The sequence below is a fragment of the Chelmon rostratus genome, chromosome 3 (genome assembly GCF_017976325.1).
Source record: "Chelmon rostratus isolate fCheRos1 chromosome 3, fCheRos1.pri, whole genome shotgun sequence".
Classification (NCBI taxonomy): domain Eukaryota; kingdom Metazoa; phylum Chordata; class Actinopteri; order Chaetodontiformes; family Chaetodontidae; genus Chelmon; species Chelmon rostratus.
In genome coordinates, this window is record NC_055660.1 from 10857220 (window position 1) to 10878949 (window position 21730).

Here is a 21730-nt window from a genome sequence, read left to right on the forward strand (position 1 = left end):
CTTGAGAAGTTCAAGAGCTGAGTCCATTGAAACACAGAGTAACCAGTGTGACTGCATGACAGACTGTCAACTCGTCTGCTAATTTCTGAACTACAAAACTAACTGTGATGGAAACAGGGATGCTCGCAGTTCTGGTGCTGAATGTTAGTAAAGAAATCCACTTTTGGACCAGCTGTGGTTCAGCTTCCTGTGCTGCGTCCACTGATCGACTCAGGAGAGAAGATTTTTTGACTGAACTTTAACAGGACATACACCTTTTTGTTTCTCTGATGACGATGAACTATGACTTGAAAGCTGTTGTGTAAGTTCAGTCTGTGCTAACTGGACGGTTGTATAAATAATCACAATAAATAGAAACAACGATTGCATGATGAATTAAAATAAAGAAGGCAGACTTGAAAAATCTGATTCCATTACAGCCTGATGTCCTCAGGATTTAGTCAGAGACTATGAAGTGCAGCGTTCCTGGTTTCATGTGTTGCCGGTGTTCCACAAGCTCAGTTTCACTGCATCTTACTTGAAGGCTGATGCACTGCATTATGTCTCTGAGAAACCCACACGTGTGTCGCTTTCTCGGCCTCTCTTTGGGGTCGCTCCATGTCTTCTGGATAGAAAGATAGATATCATTGTACTATAAGTGTCATGTGTGAATACTCGCAGAGAACATTTTGACTAGAGAGACAATGACAGACCAACATATTTTTCTGCTAACTCATCCTGGTGTCAAGTCGTGCAGAGAGTTTCATTTTTTTTCTTAAACACCAACAAGAAGTACATTAAACAACGCATGAGTGAAACATTTCTGACATAAAATTGTCAGACTGAAACCACGGTTACTTTCACCTGACAGGTCACGTGTCGCCTCTCAGGGAAACTGACGACGTCTGCTGGAAGGCGGCGGTGTGTGTCAGTGGTGAGGCCTGGCGCCGCTCTGTCCGCCGAACGCCGTGCCGCCTCCTCAGGCTCCTCACTCCTTTATGTCACTTTTATTTCAGTTCTCTTCTCCACAAGAAATGAGCCAAAGCCCCGAGGGGCTAAAACACGGAGAGAAAAAGAGTGAGAGTAAAGGAGTGACGAGGAGAAATAAGAGATAATAAGAGAGAAAGAGAGAGAGAGATGGAGGACACAGAGAAAGAGGGGTAATTTAAAACTTGGAATTAGTGTGACGCAAATTGGGGTTAGATGTCAGGAGAGTAACAACATGGCTGCCAGCGAGAGCGTTTATAGTCCTTCTGTTTATGGAGATTTCCTGTCAGCTCGCTTTGTCCAAACTGTGTTACATAAAGGTATGCAATGGGAGAAAGGTGCACACACACACACACACACACATGCACATGCATGCACACACAGCCCTGTGTGCAGAGAAATGTGTTACTTATTACATTTCTTTACATTATATTACGTTACTTATTTGCTACCAGAGGCTGTATAAAACATGGGCGAAGTTGCTGTGACGTCACCCACAGGTTTCTGAAGAGCCATCGTGGAGCTCAGCGACAGCAGCTCCAGCCGCTGTGCCTGACTCCCCCAAAATCCCGCCTAGTCCAAACACAAACAGAGAGGTGGAGCGTGGGTGGAGTTGAAGTCTGGTTGCTGAAAGAGTGAATTTCTCTATTGTGAGATCAGTAAAGTCTAATCTAATCGAAACCTAGCGGCTAGCTGTAATTTAATTTAAATGAATGAGTTACAGAAAACCTCACCAAGTACAGTTGTCACACTTGACAAACGTTTTCCAACATGTTTATTTGTGCTGTAAGGTTGGGGACGACTGTGTAAACAGATTTATGTCCTCACAACATGAGTAATACACACACACACACACACACACACACAGTGGACCGAATACACTCTGGATTAAGATGTTCATGTGAAGCCCTTCATCGGACAAATTCAAGCACGTTGCCTGTTTTGGTCTGATCTCCTGGACGTGATCACACAACTCTGTTTACAATCGCTCTGCTCAGTAACTATTTATTACTAAAGGCACGACATAAGATGAAGATTACACTGTGTTACCCACAGAACACACAGGAATATCATGGCATCGAAGCAGAAAAGAGGCAAAAAGAAATAAAGAACATAAAACACACAAAGTAATGAGAGAAGCAACCTGAGTTTCCCTCCCAGTCCTGTAGAGGAAATACATTACATTGACAGAATGTGTTTGACTGATAACTGACTCTGACTATGTTTAAATGCTCACTAATATTCCACTGTTGTTCCTAATATTTCATTGGGGTTTTGTACTCTTTCAGATTAAGATATAATGAAAATATTAGGTTTTCAGGAGCTTTTGCAGCACATTATGTGTCTCAGTTGGGGTTTTTACTGCAGTTTGCGACACACGGCTCTGTGTCTAAGCAAAGTTAGCATGGCTGGAGGAGGGATGCATGCACAAATGAAAAGCTCACACGTCTGGTTGGAAGGAGAAAGACGCACTTTTAAGCATTATGAAAGACTTGGATGTCAACAGGTTTTTGGATGACATTTTCAAGAAGGTGGTTGAATGACTGAAAGACGGAGGCTGTGTTTGTATGAATGCACGGCTGCATGTAAACACGAATATTAGTGGAATATTTATTTTCATTATACATGTAGCTTATTATATATTGGTATAATATAATAATAATATAATAAGGTATATTGTCTTTTTAGGATTAAGGGCAAGAACCAGAATAATTTGTGCATGTAAACGTAGTCATTCACAATCTGCACTGATGTTTTCCCAACTCAAAAATTACATCTTGTTTTGTATACAATTTTGTATTGTAAAATATTGTATAAAAGACTGAAGTATTAATCATAATAATGTCTGAGAGCCACATTAACAGAGGTGGAAGAAGTAATCAGATCCTTTATTTAAGTAAAAGTATGTCCACCGCGCTGTGAAAATACTCCACTACAAATACAATACAAAGTCCTGCATTCAAAACCTTAAAAGTTTGTATTATCACCAAAATTTACTTAAAGTATCCAAGTTATGTTCATCATATCATAAATAGAGTCGGTGAGGGCGCAGACAACAAGCCAATATGTCACAATACACACACACACACACACACACACACACACATACACTCACACACAGGCTCTGTATATCCTCCACCCACACAATCACACAAAACAGGTTATGAGGAAGAAATTAACCCCGTTTAATGGAGGCCAGATGGATGGATGAAAAGAAGAGGAGAAGAAAGGAGGGAGGCAGGGGGAGGCAGAGGCATGTATGATCTCACTGCTCATCTTAATGAATACATAAAGGTGTATTTCAGAGCCCTCAGTGTCCCACCAGAGTCGGGGCATTATGGTGGCAGCGGCGGTGCGTCTTTGTTCTTCCCTGCAGACGGGCGACAGTGAAAGCAATCTGTCCTGTAGCGGGGCTGCATCCAGCAGCCGAGCCCTGATAAGGAGACCCCCTGGCCTCCCCGCTAGTGTCTGGTCCAGCGGGCTAAGCTTCGCCTTTCTAATCCCCTCCAGTGGAGAAAAAAGTGCTTTGATTATTTGCTGACCAATAAAGCCCGAACTGAGCGCAGAGGTGGCATTTGGTTCTGGGGTTGCAGAGGAAGGTGGAGGCCTTGATTGGCACGTTTATTGGACGACGTTTATCAATTCTGGTGATCTGTCCGGCCGCTTAATAACGTTCACAGGATCAAGTGCGAGGGGTTCGTGCTTTTTGTTCGGCTTTTTTTCATTCCCTTTCTCTTTCTTCTCTTCGATCAGCATAAAAACAACTACTTAGAGGACGGAGGCACTCTGAAAGGAGCTAATCTCGCAGTGTGGAGGGGCTCGGTTCAAAGGGCTATAAGGTGCCACTCAGTCTGCGGCGCTACATCAGCTACAAGCCAGGACTGCAGGTACACTGTCCGGTCCAAACCGCAACCACAAAGGCCTAATTATGGCACACACAACCCCCCTTCAGACCCTGTAACCTCCCGCGCAAACCCTCGACAATGCAAATGAACCACGTAGGTTTGGGTGAGATAGTGCCCGGGCTTTAAGCTATGCAAAAATATTCACAATTCCAAGCTGGAGAATGAAGAGAAAAATAATAAGATATGAAAAGTAGGAGAAAAAATTATTATATTTCGCTTTGCTGGCTGTATATTTAGGCTGTCTGGAGTGTGCTGGGGATTTGTTACTGTCTATCACCTTTTCCTCCCTCCCCTTCCCCTGCATCATCTTCCTCTAATTAAAGTGTTTGTTGTCACCCTCAGATCCGGAGTGTGAAATCAAGTTAGCAGTTTATGTAAGAGCCGTGGTGAAAATCAAACACTTTGTTATTCAGAAAGACAGCGACTTCAATCACTCCAAGCTGGGATATATGTTCCCATTGTTGACTTTGCTATCTGCATGCTAAGCCAATTTTCTACTTAAGTCTCCCAGCTTTTAAAAAATGTTATTTGGTTCCCTATGTGGTCTTAATTCTTACCCCTCGCTGATAAGCACAGCCGTGGCAGGCCGGGAAAATATAGGCCCAATTATAGAGGACTTTAAATTCCAAATCATTCTTGGGAGAATAGGAAAAATAATTTTAATGAAAAAGTAGAAGAGAAGATGTATTTTGAGGTCCGATGGTCTGTTTCACAAGCCAACCCCCCCTCACCCCCAACATCCCCTTGCTCTCCAAAGGGACGCGTCCAGCTGTGTTTAATACTTTTACCAAAAAAAAGCTGGGAGACGCAGAGGGACGGAAAATGAAAAATTACAATCATTGATTCTCCCTCAGGAGTCATCTGTTTTCTGCAAATGTTTACAGAAATTAAATATATATACACATCATTCACCTCTGTCATCAGGAAAATAAATGACAGTGGCAGCAAACCAAATGGGACTTAAAACAGACTTAAATAGACATAATTGGTCATCAATCTAATTGACTTTGTGTTCAGTTAGCATCAGCTTGTTAGCAAACTAACACTCTGCTCAGCTAATCGTCATTGTCTTGTTCTACAGCAATTGATTAGCACATTTGCTAATGTATGGCTACAACAATAATCATTGCTAAAATTAGCACTGCTTTGTTCCTCATGCACCCAGTCACAGAGCCAAGCATTCGATTTTCCTGAAGTTGAATCTTATCTGTGTGAGGTTGGTCACAGGAGTGCTTTGAGCATAATGCTAAAATTAGCATTCTAGCAAGTTCAAAATGTCAGTGCTAACATGCTGATGTGTAGCAGGTACATATGATGTTTGCCATGTTCACTGTAGCACACAAAGTACAGCTGAGGCTGCAGTAGGTCATAAATGTATTGGACAAGCTAAAATTTGACATGACGATGGCGCTACATGAAAAGTCGCAGGTTCAAAGCCATGAGGCTACATCTTCTGGGAACCATGACTGTCTGAACCAAATGTTGTGCCAATCTATCCGATAGATGTTGAGATAGTTCATATAATGAGTGAAAACTTCAGGAAAAGTCAGAAGGATTCATCCTCTGGGGAACACTATCGTCAAAACGTACACAGTAATTCATCCAGCAGCCTCTGAGATAGTTCAGTTTGGACCATGGGGGAGCTCGCTGGACTCACCGACTGACTCACAGATCAAACTCATCTTCACTGTGAACCCACCAGCACTAACAGTCTCAGTACTGAAGCCAGTAGCTTTTTGTTAGCAGGTAGGATTTATCACTGTCAGTGGAATCATTAGTTACACACGTGTAGGAGGGAAACATGTGCGCTAACTCTGAGCGCAACAGTACCTGCAGTAATGTAGCACTATCTATGATTCCTTAACCCGGGATGCCACATTATTTCCGCACAGCGAGCTCCTCCATGATGGCGCCAGCCGCGGTTGCTAGGAGATTTGTGATGAAACCCCAAAGCCTCTATTGATATCAGTCAGCAGTGTTATTGTCCAGCTGGGTGGAGGCCCAGCCAGGTGTTGCATCCTGTGAAGATAAATAAGCCGGCGTGGCGTGGAGAAGACCTCGGACAGTCCGGAGACTCAGACCCCCGGCCGGCTGCAGCTGCTGCCCAGACACACGGCCTGGTTTTGGGTACAGGTGTGGCCTGATGTGGGCCCACTGAGGTGCTCCGGTGACAGCGACCTGGCAGAGATCTAACCCCACCGTACCACCCGCCCCCCCACTCCATCACCACTAACCCCCACACCCCTCGGGGGAGAAACAGGATCTGGTCCAGAGGGATAACAGAGGAGGAAGAGAATCCAATTCCTTATCCAGCCTGGCAACTGACTTAATTCCATTTTTGGCAGCCAACGACCAGACGACTGCTGCTGCCGCTGCTGCTGCTGCTCCACCGCCTGCAGCCTCCCTGAGCTGAGCAAAATATATACCCGTCTGGAGAGAAGGAAGGAAGGAAAGATGGAAGGAAAGGAGTTTAAAAAGGAATCATTTCTCTCAAATGATTGTTTCAATTAAATTGAATTGGGGGAAACAGGGAAATTAAGACAGTAAAGAAAAACGGAGTGATTGAAAAGAGAAAAATTTGTACCACTTTCTAGCCTTTAAACACCTTTAAAACAGGTTTTCTAGCTGTAACGCCTGGCTTAATTAATGCTTAATCAATAATTTAGCTATGCTTTAGAGATCAGTTAAAAGGAACAACTGCCAGCTTGTGAAAAACCTCTTTAACTTTTCTATTTGGTAATAATGCATTTATTAGTGTTAGTAAGCTATTATAAATGTTCATGGGCTGAATTAAAAACGTTTATAAGTTGTTAAAAAATTGATGTTGAGCGTAGCTTGTCAGACGAGCCATGAGAGGACTCTTCGTCATGAACTAAGCAGTTGGTCATAGTATGTGTGTAAATTATTTTACTTTAATAAATTAGTTGCTGACCATTTATAAAGCCACTAGTTACAATCCATACACCATTCACAACGACTGACCTACTGAAAAACGGACATGAATATAGAAATTTAGTGAAAAAAGTAAGGAAGGGAGGGAGGCTGGACCGAAGATAAGATGGAAGGAACGTCTGAAAAAGGTTGACAAAAAAATGAATACAACCTCCACTTACTTGCTTTTCAACTGAAACTTTCAAAAGTTCAAATATGTTTGCAGTTGCTATTCAGTAGCTCCAGAAAAACTTAACTTTCTGACTATGTCTACAATATGTTTGCATTTTAAAACACATAAATTTATCTACGTTTCCACCTAGCGTCCACACTCTAAACTCTGATCATGGAGACTTCTGGAAGCGATGACGTTTGCTTCCTGATTGGGTCTTATCAGTCACGAGACGTCGTCCCCTGATTCGTCACAGACCAGTCATGTAACTCCTTTCGGAAGGAAATCAAACAACACAAACAGCCTGTATTTATTCGTCTACCAGCGGTCCAACATGGAAAATGAATTACAGGCATGTTGTTTATGCTAACAGGTTTTGTGCACTAAATTCTGCTTTTTATCACACTATCACAGCACACACATGACCAGTGTACAATGGTTTGTAGTGTTGACATAGATTCCAAGTATCACTGATGAAGGGACAGCAAATATGACAAACAGTAATGGAATAAAAAGAAAATAGGAAGAAGAAAGACAGAAAGGAATCATTGGTGGAATGTAACTAAGTACATTTACCCAAGTCCTCTTTATAAGTAGAAATTAGAGGTACTTGTAGTTGAGTATTTCCATTTTATGCTACTTTAAACTTCTCAACTAGTTTCGGAAATGTAACTTCCTCACATTTATTTGACAGAGTTACTGTTTAGATTGAAATTTTACAAACTAAACGTGATCAGTATAACATGTGAAATGTGATAAAACTGTTATAGATGTAAAAGAATATAAAGCTTTTAAAAGTAGCTCAATCTCAACCAGCTTTAACAGTGAAGTACCAGTTGCATGCTAATGCATCATGGATAATGATGTAGTAATACAATGATTTAACACTGACAGGGCCCATTCTGACAAACTAACGTTTTACTTCTGATACTTTGAGTATATTTTCCTGATAATACTTTTGTACTTTTACCACTTTCGTGAATTTTTAAATGCAGGACACCTCTCTTGTTATTGGATATTTGTAGTGTGTTTTTACTTCTTTTACTTATAATAACATTAGGAATTTAAAATATCACAAGAATTAATCTGTCGATAACACAGTTTGACCTGATACACAACCCAGCAAGAGAACAATAACTGTAGGATTACAGTAGATATTTGCATAAGGTCACATTAACTCAAGCATATATCACAGTTTGAAGCCTTTTGGATTCATAAAATCTTCTCCTCCTCGTTTTTTAACAGTAATGTGGTGAGAGGAGTGATGGTTTACAGTGAGACCCCACAGCCTGGTGGTCTCTAAGTCTAACATTAACGCAAATCTTTATTGCACATATTCATTATTGTGTGAACACCCATCCATCACTTTAAACACTGCACAGCTCTTTTAATTTGGAAACAGATATAATTGGCTCATTTCTTATGGTAAATTTCCTTTTTATATTTAAGATTCTTTTCTTGCAGTACTTGTTTCTTTTCTCTTAATTTGTTTGTTGTCATGCAGGCAAATTCCTTGTATGTGGAAACCAGCTTGGCATTAAACCTGAGTCTGATTTACTCTGAGGAAGAATGAGCTGCAGAGATGGAACGAAAATGTAAAGAGACACAAAATCATTTAAATGGAAGTTAGGAGGGAAGAAAGAGGTGGAAACAGGGAAGGAAAGAGTGAACGAATGAGACACCTCCCATGTCATCCCCCCTACCCCGCCCACACATCAGAGGGAACAGCAGCAGTTCCAGTCCGTTCGGCCTGTAAGAGTCGACCGCTGAGCCGACCAGATTGAAAAGGAGGAGCCGAGGCCACGGAGCATGAAAGAGGATAGAAGAAGAAGAAGATGACAACAGAAGAAGAGAGAGCAAGAAGAAAGGGCAGAGGAGGAGGAGGAGGGAGAGGGACAAGAAACAAGAGGGGAGGGTCAGTCTTCAAACGACCCCCTCCTCCCCATCACTTAGGAGACATTTTGGGGGGGGTCAAATTATTAACACTCCTACGGCCACTTTAAAGATGACAAAGGAGAGGAGGGGGCACTGATGTTTCACCCAGCCAGTCACCCTCTACTTTAATTAGTCACTAAATTAACCCACCCCCATTACACACACACACACACACACACACACACACACACACACACACACACACACACACAGTTGTGTTTTCAGCATTTTTTGAGACATTTAACTGGCGTACATTCATTTCCTTGAGACTTACTCTAACCGTACCATAATCACTACTTACCTAACCCTTACCCTAGACTAGAGCTGGAACAATTAATTGATTAATTGATCAGTTGTCAACTATCAAATTGAATTTTGATAGTTGATTAATTGATTTGCTTCTTAATGTGAATATTTTCTGGTTTCTTCACTCCTCTGTGACAGTAAACTGAATATCGTTGGATTGTGGACAAAACAAGACATTTGAGGATGTTATCTTTGATCAAGTTTTTTCACCATTTTTGACATTTTATAGACAACTAAATTGATTAATCAAGAAAAAAAATGCAGATTTATTTCTTGATTCTCAATCAACAATGAAAATATTCAGTAGTTGCAGCCCTAACCTAAACCCAAGTCTTCAAATTTTATGATTTATGTTGTGGGGACTTGTGTTTAGTCCCTAGAACAAAGGCAAGTCCCCATGATGTGACTGTGTTAAACTAATTTATTTCCCCAAAACATTAGGAATACACAAACACACATACACAAGCACATTCATACAGTGGTGGCAGAGGCCACCATGCAAGGTGCCACCTGCTTGTCAGGGTCGTGAAGCATTCACACACACACACACACTGACTTCAGTTCCTTCTTACTGTTTTGCTTTTGAGCTAAAATTATATTTATTATAAAATTACATATCAACAATTACAATTACATATCAATAATACTTATCATGAATATTTATTGATGAAAATAATTAAATGATTATGGGCAGCTGTGCCTCAAGATGAAGCCCCCTGAAGTCTACATGTCAAAGTGTCCTTGTGCAAAATACTGAAACCCCAACTTGCTCTGTGCCATCAGTGTGTGTGTGTATGTGTGTGTGAATGCTTCTCGATCCTGACAAGCAGGTGGCACCTTGCATGGTGGCCTCTGCCACCACTGTATGGATGTGCTTGTGAATGCGTGAATGCTGACCATTGTTGCCTTTAGTTCTGTCTATTACAAATATTACAAATGAAGCAGGATGTCTGGACTAACATTAAGACACTAAGTAAGTCAATATTTTATTGGACAGTTTTGGTGATGTCATTGTGCATCATTAGCACTCCTGTACACAGATCCCAGAGAAACTTTTCTGCACTTTACTTTTTTTTTCTTGCTTCAAAAAAGTGTTAATGTGCTAAATGGTTGATGGACCTTTGAACAGTTGTTTCTGCTACAAAACCCAAAGAGGAAGAAGAAGAAGCTGTTTCCGCTGTCGTGGGTCGACGTCAGTTGATAGATGGAAACACAGCTTGTGGTTACCAGATCATCAGAAACAAGTTATTAAAGATATAAGATAGGAACATTTTATTTCTTCCTGTCCTGGAACAAAGGTTCATGTTTGGAATAAAAAGTGACAGCAGTCATCTGTTGTTCAACCTGCTCTCAAACAAAGTCCTCCATCGCGGAGTGTACACTGACAGAGAGGAAGACAGTGACCCGGTCTTATAAAGATGGAGGGAAGAAAGAGAGAGAAAATGTGTTTCCTCTCTCTCTCTCTCAGCATTAACATTCCCCTGTTGTGAGGTCCAGATGTCGTCGCACTTTTCCAAATTGATTCAGTTTAACTGAGATCTCATCTAGATTGGCTCTCAGAACTTAATTCTTTGTTTTATAATTTGCTCTTAATCGCCTTCCCTCTCTGCTAATGATAAGGCTGCAGCTCTGCTTAGACTAAAGCCCCTCATTGTGAGCCCCTAAAGCTCTTAAATAAATAAGATTAGAGCATATCCCGCGTTACATTTGTGAATAAGACGAGTGCTATCAGATATGCCGGCGAGCCACATTATCCAGATTGTCCCGATCTGCTCTTCTTCTGCTCTCCATCCATTAACTGCTCTCCTTCATTTGACTTGACCAAGGCAAACTGAATAACAGCTGTCATTTTGGTTTCAATTCAGCAAAACTATGCCAAACACAATCTGTTCCCTGTTTCATTCACCAGCTGACAAAACAGAAATCATTTAATACATTTTGCAGGCAACAGCCACTCAGTGGCTAATCTTTTCAACCAGCTGATGATGCTTTCCAGTGATCATTGGATATATTGAGCTGCAGCAGGCAGTCCTTGCCCTAAAGGCAAATGTGGTTAATGGAAGGACTTCAGTACCCAAAAGTCCTCTGAAATCGTTTCACTTTAAAAATGGAGGACTGACAGATGAACGCTCTCTACTTCTCTTGCTCTCAAGTGATGAACTCCGGGCTGTAAAACATGGAAGTGCCAAAAACTGCAGTTCCTTAAATGGCCACTTGAGGCTGGCTCTAAAAGCAAATCAATCCCCATAGACCCCCATGGGGATCTATAAACATGTTTACAGCCTGGTACAAAAAATGGTTTTGGTTTCCCTGTTCATGACAACTGTAGGGGTTTACATAACTCACTCCTTTAAATTACACTGAGGCTCGAAGTTATGCATAATGATGGTCATGGCCGCTTTGAGTGACAGCTAGCAGCTATGTGTCAGCTACCACACGTCATTCGGCCCGCCTCACCTCCACCAATGACACACCCCATTTTTGAATAAGCCAGCAGTTTGGTGGAGTCACCCACTGGTGGTGGCGCTAGAGCTAAAGTCAAGGGATCACCAAAGTCAGTAGTGTCTGCACAACCGATCTCAACTCCTCAAAACTGTATTTGACAGAAAAAGGCACCATTGTGATCATATGGAGTCTTTGAAAATCCATTACAACACTCTACTTTTCTACAGTGACTGTGCTGTGCTGCACCCGGCCTAAATGTAGGATGGGACGTCCACACAATGACCTCTGTTCATCCTCTGAGAACTGTATGGCACACTGGTAGCACGGCGAAAAATCAGAATCAGATTATCATTCATCAAGGTGTGTTCTGAACGTTAAATATTGTTCCATCTCACTTTATTTGTCAGTTAGAGTGTTTGTGCAGTCTGTGCGTACTCAACACAAACTGCCACTATACCGATTGTACGTTTAGCTGTTAGCTGATGCAGCACGGGCACCAGCAATGTGAGCTCAGGCCTCCAATCACCCCAAACCTACCTGAAACTCCAGTTTTGTCTGTTATTTTCTCAAACAACTTCAGGGGAAGTGCAAAAAAGTTGAAACACTTTATCATCGTGTGTCTTTGGCACAATTTTTGTTTCTTAAATTGACATCTGTGAGCGCCCACTAGCGTCTTTGCATTGATTTTGTATACAATGGCGCCACCTCTGAAATGTGCATACATTCATCTGCTGAAAGCGGAAAGTTTCTCTGAGCTCATTGAAGATTCGGTTTCAAGAGGCGGGCATACAAGCAAGATTTGTGACATCACAGCTAGTGTGAAACACGAAGCCTCCAACAGAAACACTGAGAACTGAGAATTTTTTTTTGTGCTTCAATTGAATTCAATGAATATGACAAAGAAAATAATAAGTGTAAGTTACTTGTACAAATTCATGAATTTTAAGCTTCCAGGAACTGGAAATTTCTCACTTCTGAACATTGACAATTACAAAGCAGAAATATCACATTAGTGGGGCTGTTCAAATGGACTTGTCATGGAAACAGTGTTGTCGTTATAACAACAGATGATGGGAAATGATGGATTCTTGTGATAGATTAAGATGACGGATTATTTCTTGAACCTTAAATTCGACTTCCCAGCAGTCGTCATACACACAAAGGAATGTCCCAAATACTGTTGATGAGACCCCTTTCTGTGTTAATGTTACTCTTTTGTCGGAGGGTGATTTCAATTGTTTTTTTAACCTAAAAATCTCACTGAATGCAGCAGAAAAAACGTCGGCCACAAGTCTCCATGCCTGCCGCTCTTAAAACACCAGCGTTTGTTTACACTCTGCTAACTTTAATCCCGGGTTTCTTGTGTTGCACAGGCCTGTCAGTCAAAGCGGTGACAGCAGCACCGAAGGGCACCTCAAACAGCCGGCGCCCAGACACAAGCACCGACTCGTTACTGCAGCTCCAGAAATAAAGTCGACCACAAACAAACAGTGGAAGCCCTCCCTGAGTGAAGCTCAATTAGCAAAACACCTTCAGAGTGATCGGATGACGACGAAAGCGTGTGACCAAGAGAAAAACAGATCGCCGAAACTGTATGTGTTTGTGTGTGAATGATGTCATTTCTAACTTGAGGTCAGAGACTGGAAAACAGATGAGTGCAAAGAGACAGAGCTCCTCTCATGGTGTTAAATAGAAGAGATGTAACCTTTCAGATTTGGTTTATTTGTGACTGCTCCTGGCGTGTTGAATGGAGCAGTGAGTTCTTCTTCCTCTACAATGACCCACCAATGTTCAGTTTTTAGATGTTTTAGACATCAGTCCTGTAGTTCGAGCCCAAAGTGATTCATCAGCATCTTCTGAGGCAGACAACATCTGGTCTTCTGCATATATTCAATACAATTACAGCTGTTAATGCATTAATTAACAACATTTAGTGCTGTGGCACTCGAGACCAGATTCTGTATAATAAGTCTATAATAACCTCACCTTACTTCCTCAAGGCGTTGTTTTACGACTGATTCTGTTGTTTTACGACTGATTCTGTTGTTGTATGACTGATTCTGTTGTTTGATGACTCATTCTGTTGTTTGATGACTCATTCTGTTGTTTGATGACTCATTCTGTTGTTTTTCTTGGGACAACAGTCTTGGATAGTTTTACATATTCCCATCCTGCTACTTTTAGCAGTCACATCCATCCTAGATGATCCTGCACCTCAGGGTTTACGTCCTCATTCAGTGATCAGTGTGTCGGACGAAGTCGTGTGTCCTTTAGAGGCAGACAGTAAGGATGAGGAGTGGTGGACTAGCGTGGAGCTCTTCTTCCACGCAGGAGACCAGAGTTCACTTACATCCTTTAGAAAACAAGGATTTCAAAAAATGTTGGTATTGAACAAAATCTGTGAGTTTGCAGAGTTATGAAAAATGATCTTGTTAGTCATTAGAGTTGGTTTGAGTTGGGCTTTTTTTGTGCAGATTTGGAAATTATTATTGAGTGGAGAGGAGCTGCTGCCTTCAATTGAACCAGGTTAACATACTTTGTAATGGAAACAGGTTTTGCTGCCCATGACTTCAATACTTATTCTTAAACTCATGTCTTAAATTCCAGTTTGGCGCTTTTCCAAAGTCAGTAAATCTCAAGCTTTGCCATTAGTTGAATGCATCCTTTCATATAGTTATAGGGAATGTATTTTACTTGTGGCTGGAAAACGGTTAAATTCTGAGCCTTGTAAATGAGTCTTCATGTCGATTCATTCTTCCTTCTTGAAGACAACAAGCTGAAACAACGCCTACCATCAGCGGTTTTTGGTTGTTTACGTTTGTGTCAAACAACCAGCAGAAAAATCAGCTTGTGTTACAGTCAGTCAGATTCCACCACAGATCGAATTAAACCCCACACCCCACGTATTTCTATTGTTTGGTAAGAAGTCACAGATCAAACGTACGAGGCCAGTTTTTCCATTAGTGCTGAAACAGACCTGGATCACAGCTCAGCAGAAACACATTCCTCTCTGGCACTCCAAGACTCGACTTAATGGGGATTCCCTGGAAGGCACCGGCTCTCTTTTTTCTTTTTTCTTCCTCCGCTGCCTCTTTAAGTGTTAATCCTTGGGAAACTTCCACCCGTAGCGGCTTGTTTGAAGCGAGCCAGTGGCTATCCGACTAAGTACGGCCCCCAGTCATCTGAATCATTAGATTAGGCTTAGGCACGGCCTCGACAAAGAGATTCCCTATCGCCGTTTGTTTCAAGGAGAGGCCCTGCTCCAGCCAGCACAGCCTCAGAAGTGAGAGGCACTCAGAAAGCAAATACATCAAACGTAGGAACCCGAAAACAAGATGCACTCCAGTTCTGCGGGGTCTGATTTATGCTACGCACACTGCGTTACAGAAGAGCATGAGCTGCTGCTTACGTGGCACCAGTGCACTGATTATTGTCCCGAATGAAAGAGCAGAGGGACAGGAGACAGCAGCAGAATGACACAGACTTATTTATCAGCTTGGACATATTGATCTTCTATTAGCATCAGATGTCAGCTGATCGGGGTCGTCCTCCTCTGATCTGCTGAATACATGTTGTCAATGTTGTAACAAGGGTCACAAACAACATTAATTACCGGTTAATTAATTAATGCTAATAGATACATTAATACATTTCCATAAACATCTGTGTGAACCCTAACCCTAACCCCAAAACAATAATTATTGCGTTTTCCAGCTGGTCATAATTGTGTGCATATGTTCCTTTACTACTGTTTACAAACTATGTTCATTTTCATTCATTTAAAAACCTGGCTGCAGCTGAAACGACGAGTTCACAAATCCACTGTGGCACAGAAAATTCATCCACATGCACAGCATGAGTCATTGTGAGGAATATCAACACAAGCTGCTGCAACTCTTCTGGCTCTTAATTACTGACAGTAACAACATCCGGTCTCAGATACAATATGATAAACACCAGATTTATGAATCCATGTTATTCTTAAAAGACGTAAAGTGAAAATGAACATGTTGCCTGCATGTTCACCACAGCTGTAAAATGCTTAGATAGAGGCTGCAGATCCTCTGCTGTCTTTTTCTGGAAGGTAACTAATCATGTGGTTCAAACAGTAAATGGGGTTTTTCAAGCCAAATTAAAGGCTCACAGCTGATCTATGATGCATCAGTAAATTGTTTTAATCATTAATAAAGCTGCCAGATAAAACTTATAAACTCTGTATACAGCATGTCAACACATTAATAATTACTTATTGTCGTTATTATTTAACTCAAATCCTTGGTTAAAGTGATAGTAGTGGCAAAACAGTGTGGAAATACTCTACATTAGTATTAACATCAAAATAGCAATAAAAGCACTTTTCATACAGAATGACCCATTTCAGAATGATATATATAATATCACTGGGTTATAATTACTTGTGCATTAATGTGTAAACATCACTGATGATTAACTTAGACTTTATTTAATCCATCATAATAGATAATAATTTATTAGTTTTATAATAATGATAATAATAATCTAAAATTGCAACATAACTAGTAACTATAGCTGTCAAGCAGATGTAGGGGAGTAAAAAGTACAATAGTGGCTCCAAATTTGTAGTGTAGAACTTGAAACAAGACATATTCAAGTAAAATACAAGTACCTAAAAGTTGTACTTTAAGCACAGCACTTAAACAAATATAGTTACATAAAATCATTGTTTGGAAGTGTTGAACAGAAAGAAGAGACTAGTTCACAGTTAGTGAGCTGTTCATTAGTGTTTATTGCTGTTTTAAGGAGTGTTATTTTCTTTATATATTAAAACATACATCACTAAACAAAATAAAACATCAGTTTCATTGCTTGCCTACATTCAGGTGTACTGAGGGCTTCTTTACTGCTTTAATCAGTCTGGTTTTTGCTGCTTCAGAGGATTTTCTACCCTGAAACACTGAAAGCTGCATTTTTGGCTTCGACGTCAGAAAAATAAGACACCAAATACCAACTCTAGACTTCAGCTACTGGCCAATTCAGGCTGAAAACATCAGTACTAGCGTCAACTTCAAACAATCAAACCAAGAATCATGAGTTAGCACGTGAAACTAAAGATACAGATGAGCAATGAGCAAACAAACGTACCTAAGAGGAGTTGAAAGTCAGAAAAAGTCATTCGCGCCCTTAAACGGCTCAGACGTCACATGCTTTGTAAACTGAAAGTGCAGAAGTTTGACAGAAGTTTCAAAAAGACACAAACTTTTGTTCCCGTACGGCCAAAAAAGTTGCTGGAATGTGAACTGAAATCACTTCAAAGAGTCTCGTTTTGTCTCGTGCAGCATCTAATCTCCCTCCTTTGAAGACGAACGTCATTGTCTTTCCCGTCGCTGACAGCCCTGATAGGAATATTCATGTCGGAGGAGGAGGTGGTGGTGGTGGTGGGGGTGTGCGTCTCTAGATTGGCTTCTTAAACAGCCGAGGAGCCATTTTGTGCAGAAGGAGTCCCGGACATGTCAGGGCTGTTGACAGTCTGTGCTCGGGATTAGTGGGCCAGCGGCGAGGCAGTCCCTAATCCCTCACTGTATCGTAATCTATTTACCCGCCGTGCTAAAAGGGATTTCCATATGAAACTATACACACAGAGATGCTGGAAGTGTTCAAAATCATAAATCATCATTTGACTTTTTACCCACTTTTCCAGCCCGTTTTTTTTCTTTTAACTTCTACGTATGCACCAGTGATGTGTTTGACTCACAGTAGTGAGGAAATATGAGGAAACATCCACATAAAAAACACACTCAAGTTAACAAAAACATCAAGGGCAGGAACAATAAAACTAAAAGACTGGTATTTATGCTTTGTGCCGTATTAAAACTGCTGTTGGTTAAGAAAGGAAAGAGAGAATTAATTTATTCATGTTTCTTATGCAGGTTGAACATTATATTTCAAAGCAATTTGATTGATTTTGGTCGAGCTGCAGTGTAGTTTTGCTGTGGATCATGTCGGCTCCTGGTCAGAACAGTGGCTCATAGACACTGTAGTGAGATTTCTTTGCCATCCCATTAATACTAACAGTGTGGATAGCTCTGATCCCATGTTGCAATACTGTAGTCTTGTTAGAATTATATGTTTCAGCCACTGGTGGCAGCACTGAGGGCATTGCTGCTGAGCAGAACCTCATTTAGGTGGTGAGGAAGAAATCTGGCACCATCTTTGATTTTCATGTTTTGTGTTGCTTTTATGTCTTTTTGAGTAAGTCATGTGAGCTGGAGATTCCACCGGGCATGGCTACGTCTCGCTCCGGCAGCAACGTGGTTTTGTTCCGTCCTGCACGCGGCTCCAAATACGTTTCAGAGGCGGAGCGTTTTACCTGTCTGATTTTCTTGATATTTGAATCTACCATGGGTACCCAAACTGTGTAGCTAAATTGTTTCTGTTTTGACTGTTTAAATCGTGTTTGTTCTTGTTTGTGTGTATTGTGGTGTCTGCAAAGGGTGTTTTATTCTGAAAAACACTCTATGTCATTCGTAACCTCTTGCCTGGCTTGATCTAGCCTGTGCAGCTTGACGCAGCATCCGTAAAAAATAGACAAGGGGTAAATTATTACATTAAGTGCAACACACCTTAACAACTTCTTCTGTCTGTGTAAATGATGCAACCTGCCAAGGTGTGTTGCACCTCCCTGAAATTTTTTACGCTATGATGCCAAAAAATTTCCTTCTGTCAGGTGAGTTTGTATTTTCAACTTCCTGTCTCTAACAAAGCTAAACTACTTGCATGTAATAAAGTCTTATCTTGCAACAAACTCACTAGCCATGTGTGTACACATATATAAGCAGTGACATCGCTGTGATTCAGGTCACGTTGGCCACGTTAGCCTTGTCTGACTGCAAATAACATTCAAGCTCTTCTTTTGAGTGCTTCGACTGAATCCAGTTGGCTATAGGACTGGTGACAAGTTAGCCAATAAGATGCAACGCGTAAATCAGACAGATTCCGCCTGTTGGAAGATGGATTTTGCTCTCTTGATGGAGCGAGGGTAGCAGTTTCACCATGTGTCCACTCTTTGTGCTAAGCTAGGCTAAAGGACAATCTGTGTACTGGACACACACAGATGAAATAAATCCATCTTGTCATCTTATTCTGCGTTTGACAGCATATAAATGTTCCTTCCAAAATGTTTATTTTTTTTACCATGAGAACATATTTTGCTTTTTCTTGTTGTTCTTAAAGATACAATGAAGAGTTTAAGGACAACTGTTTTCAGTAAAATGCTATTGGGACTAATGGGCCCCGTTTCACCTCCGGCCCACCAGACGAAATCCTGACTCTGGTTCAGCTTGATCAGCAGGTCCACATGCAGTCCAGGAAGCTGCTTTGTTCACTGCTGCCACATCCTCTGTGAATCGTTTAGTCTGAGGACAGGAGGGGCCACAGCTCTGCTTCTTCAGGAGCACTCGAGAGGAAACTTTGATGTCCTCTGAAGCGCGGTCTCATCAGAAAAAGTGAGGTGATCCCTCGAGAAGACAAAGTGTTTTCGTCAGTGGCCTTCTGGAAAAGTGAGAAGCAAAAAAGCCAAATCACTTTGTCACTACAAAGACGAGGAATAAAAGTTGTTGCCCCCGGGGAGAGGCGGGCGGGATAACAAGACATCCAGAACAGCTGTTCAGACAGGGGCGTCTTTCCCTAAAATAAGCAGCAGAGATTGCCTGAACATGGCCTAAAGATTAGTTCGCCCTAATGTGGTAAATCCCGGCTCGTGTTTGCATGAGGCAGCGGTGCACGCTGGTGAAGCCCAGCAGGACGCAGAGCGGGCAAACACACGTCCTGGTCACCATGTTTACCGAAAACTGTTTGTCCAGCTGCTGGAGGGACGTTGCGAGGAAGCGGGACGGCTGTTAATTAAAATCGTGATTCGTCCCTTTTTTCCTTGGATCAAATGAGTTGTACATTACTGTCGACACAGCCAAACAAACAGCAGGGATGCCAGTGTACATGTTTGCTAACCTGCCCGGCTGTGAGTCCACCTCTGCTGGAGGAGGGGTTTGATTATTGACATGCTGTTTGGATATTCCTCCGGGTGCCAGAGATAACATTTATACTGCCTTCATGTTCTGCGAGTTGCAGCTTATTTTCTGCAGCTACGTTTTTTTTGTGTGTTTGTTTGTGAGTTAAAATCCCAAGCAGTGATTTTCATTCATACTTTCAAGGTGTCATCCGATGTAGTCGTGATTGAAAATATAGTTTGTTTGTCTTCAGTATTTGCAGACATTACTGATGTGGACAAATTTCATTTGAGTGACAGAATTTAAGTGCAGGCAGTGTGGAAAAGGCCACTCAAGGTCTTCACATAAAAATTGGTTGTTTTTCTGGCATTTCACCAAACAACTAGTGTTTTCTTTTTGGGACCGCCCCCACAAGAAACGTCTTTTGTGTGGTTATTTTAACCCAAACTATAATGTTAACCTCACCTGAAGCAAGTCGTAGAGAGGAGAAGCAAGGGGAAAGCTGAGATTCTGCCTTACGAAAGGCAAAATCTAACCCGACTGATATTCATAGTGACTCAGAGCTCGCATAGAAACCAACGTAAAGGACACAGCAATCTAAGGCGGCCGTTCATATCCAACCAACGCTGATCAACCACAATCATGGCAGGTCAGAAGGTCATTGTAAAAACTACTTTTTAGTTGTTTTGGGAGGCACCCAGAAGCCATGTCTTGATAGATAGTGGTGTTAAATCAGAAAACACTTCTATGGGTTGTTTTGAAAGGCAATAACTACTAATTTTTTAGTAGTCTTGGAGGATGCAACTAACAAATGCTGAGTTTTAAATATTCTGTTGAGCAAATAATCAATAACAACTTCTCAGCTGTTGTAAGATCATTGTCATGTTGATTTCACCTGTTTTTCACTGTTGAAAACATAGCAGCGCTACCGTCACTGCTGAAAGTGTTTAAATATGTGGTTTCTCAAGCTTAGTGATGTAGTGACAGTCATAGTGCTAGCTGGTGAGCTAGCTGGTGAGCTAAGGGCTAACACATGCTGGTAACATGCTAGCACAAAATCTCTCTGTGTCGTGTTCTGTTTCCTCTGAAGGGGGTCACTTACTCCCCAGTTCATCATTTCATTCAACAATGAGTTAGTGAAGAGGCTGCAAAGAGCTCTCCAAGCTAGCAAGTCTGGTAACTTTCACTCAGCTAACTCTCAGTAAGCAAGCTCGGTCACAACAGTTTATTCCTAAGATGTACATTACTCATTCTTGACTCTTGTCTCGTAACTCGCAGGTAACTCAAGGTTGTGCTTCAGCAGAGGAGGTTAAATAAAATCCGAAACACAGCTAATAAGCTACAATAGCTTCCTCCATTTTGGGCTCTCCGTTCCTTCAGACATCATTAGGCTACTGATGTCTAATGATGCTTTGCTAGTGTGTCAGAATCCACCAAAATTAAACTTACAAATCAGATTTACTTTGTCTCTGCAGGAGGAAACGCTGACTGTTGCGATTCCATTGAAATGAACTGATTTCTCTGCAGAATTTCCGTGTGTGAGCATTTAATCCCTCAGCCGCTACAGTAGAGCTGCTCAGAGCCCAACAGATCACTCTGTGTTTATACTGGGTAGCTTCCAGGTGTGAATGTGTGTAACTGTGTGTGTGAACGACAAAGAGAGCTCTCAGTGAAAGTTCCCTGAAAAAATAATGTTTAAAACAACAATTTGTTTAGAAACCAAAGTCAAAGTAATCACATATTGCTGCTGCCTTGTGTCATGGCCAAGCCACAAACCTGCAGAGCTACTGTTAGTATTCAGTGCTGATTAAAACGTTATTAAACCGGTTCAGAATAATTGTCTTAAAAACTCTAGTGATTATTTCATGTTGGAAACTGCCTGTTTATGAGACAAACGCTAAGAAACTCAAACTCAAACTTTGGACTGCTCAGGTTTTAACAAGACTTTATTATAAAGACACGAATGTACATCTTTCAAATTTCAATGGAATACTGACATTGCGTGTCTAATTCACATTTTTATTTTCTTTACTCTCCAAAGAACAAATAGCAAAATCTTTCACCTTATAAACAAGTGCTGCAATTCA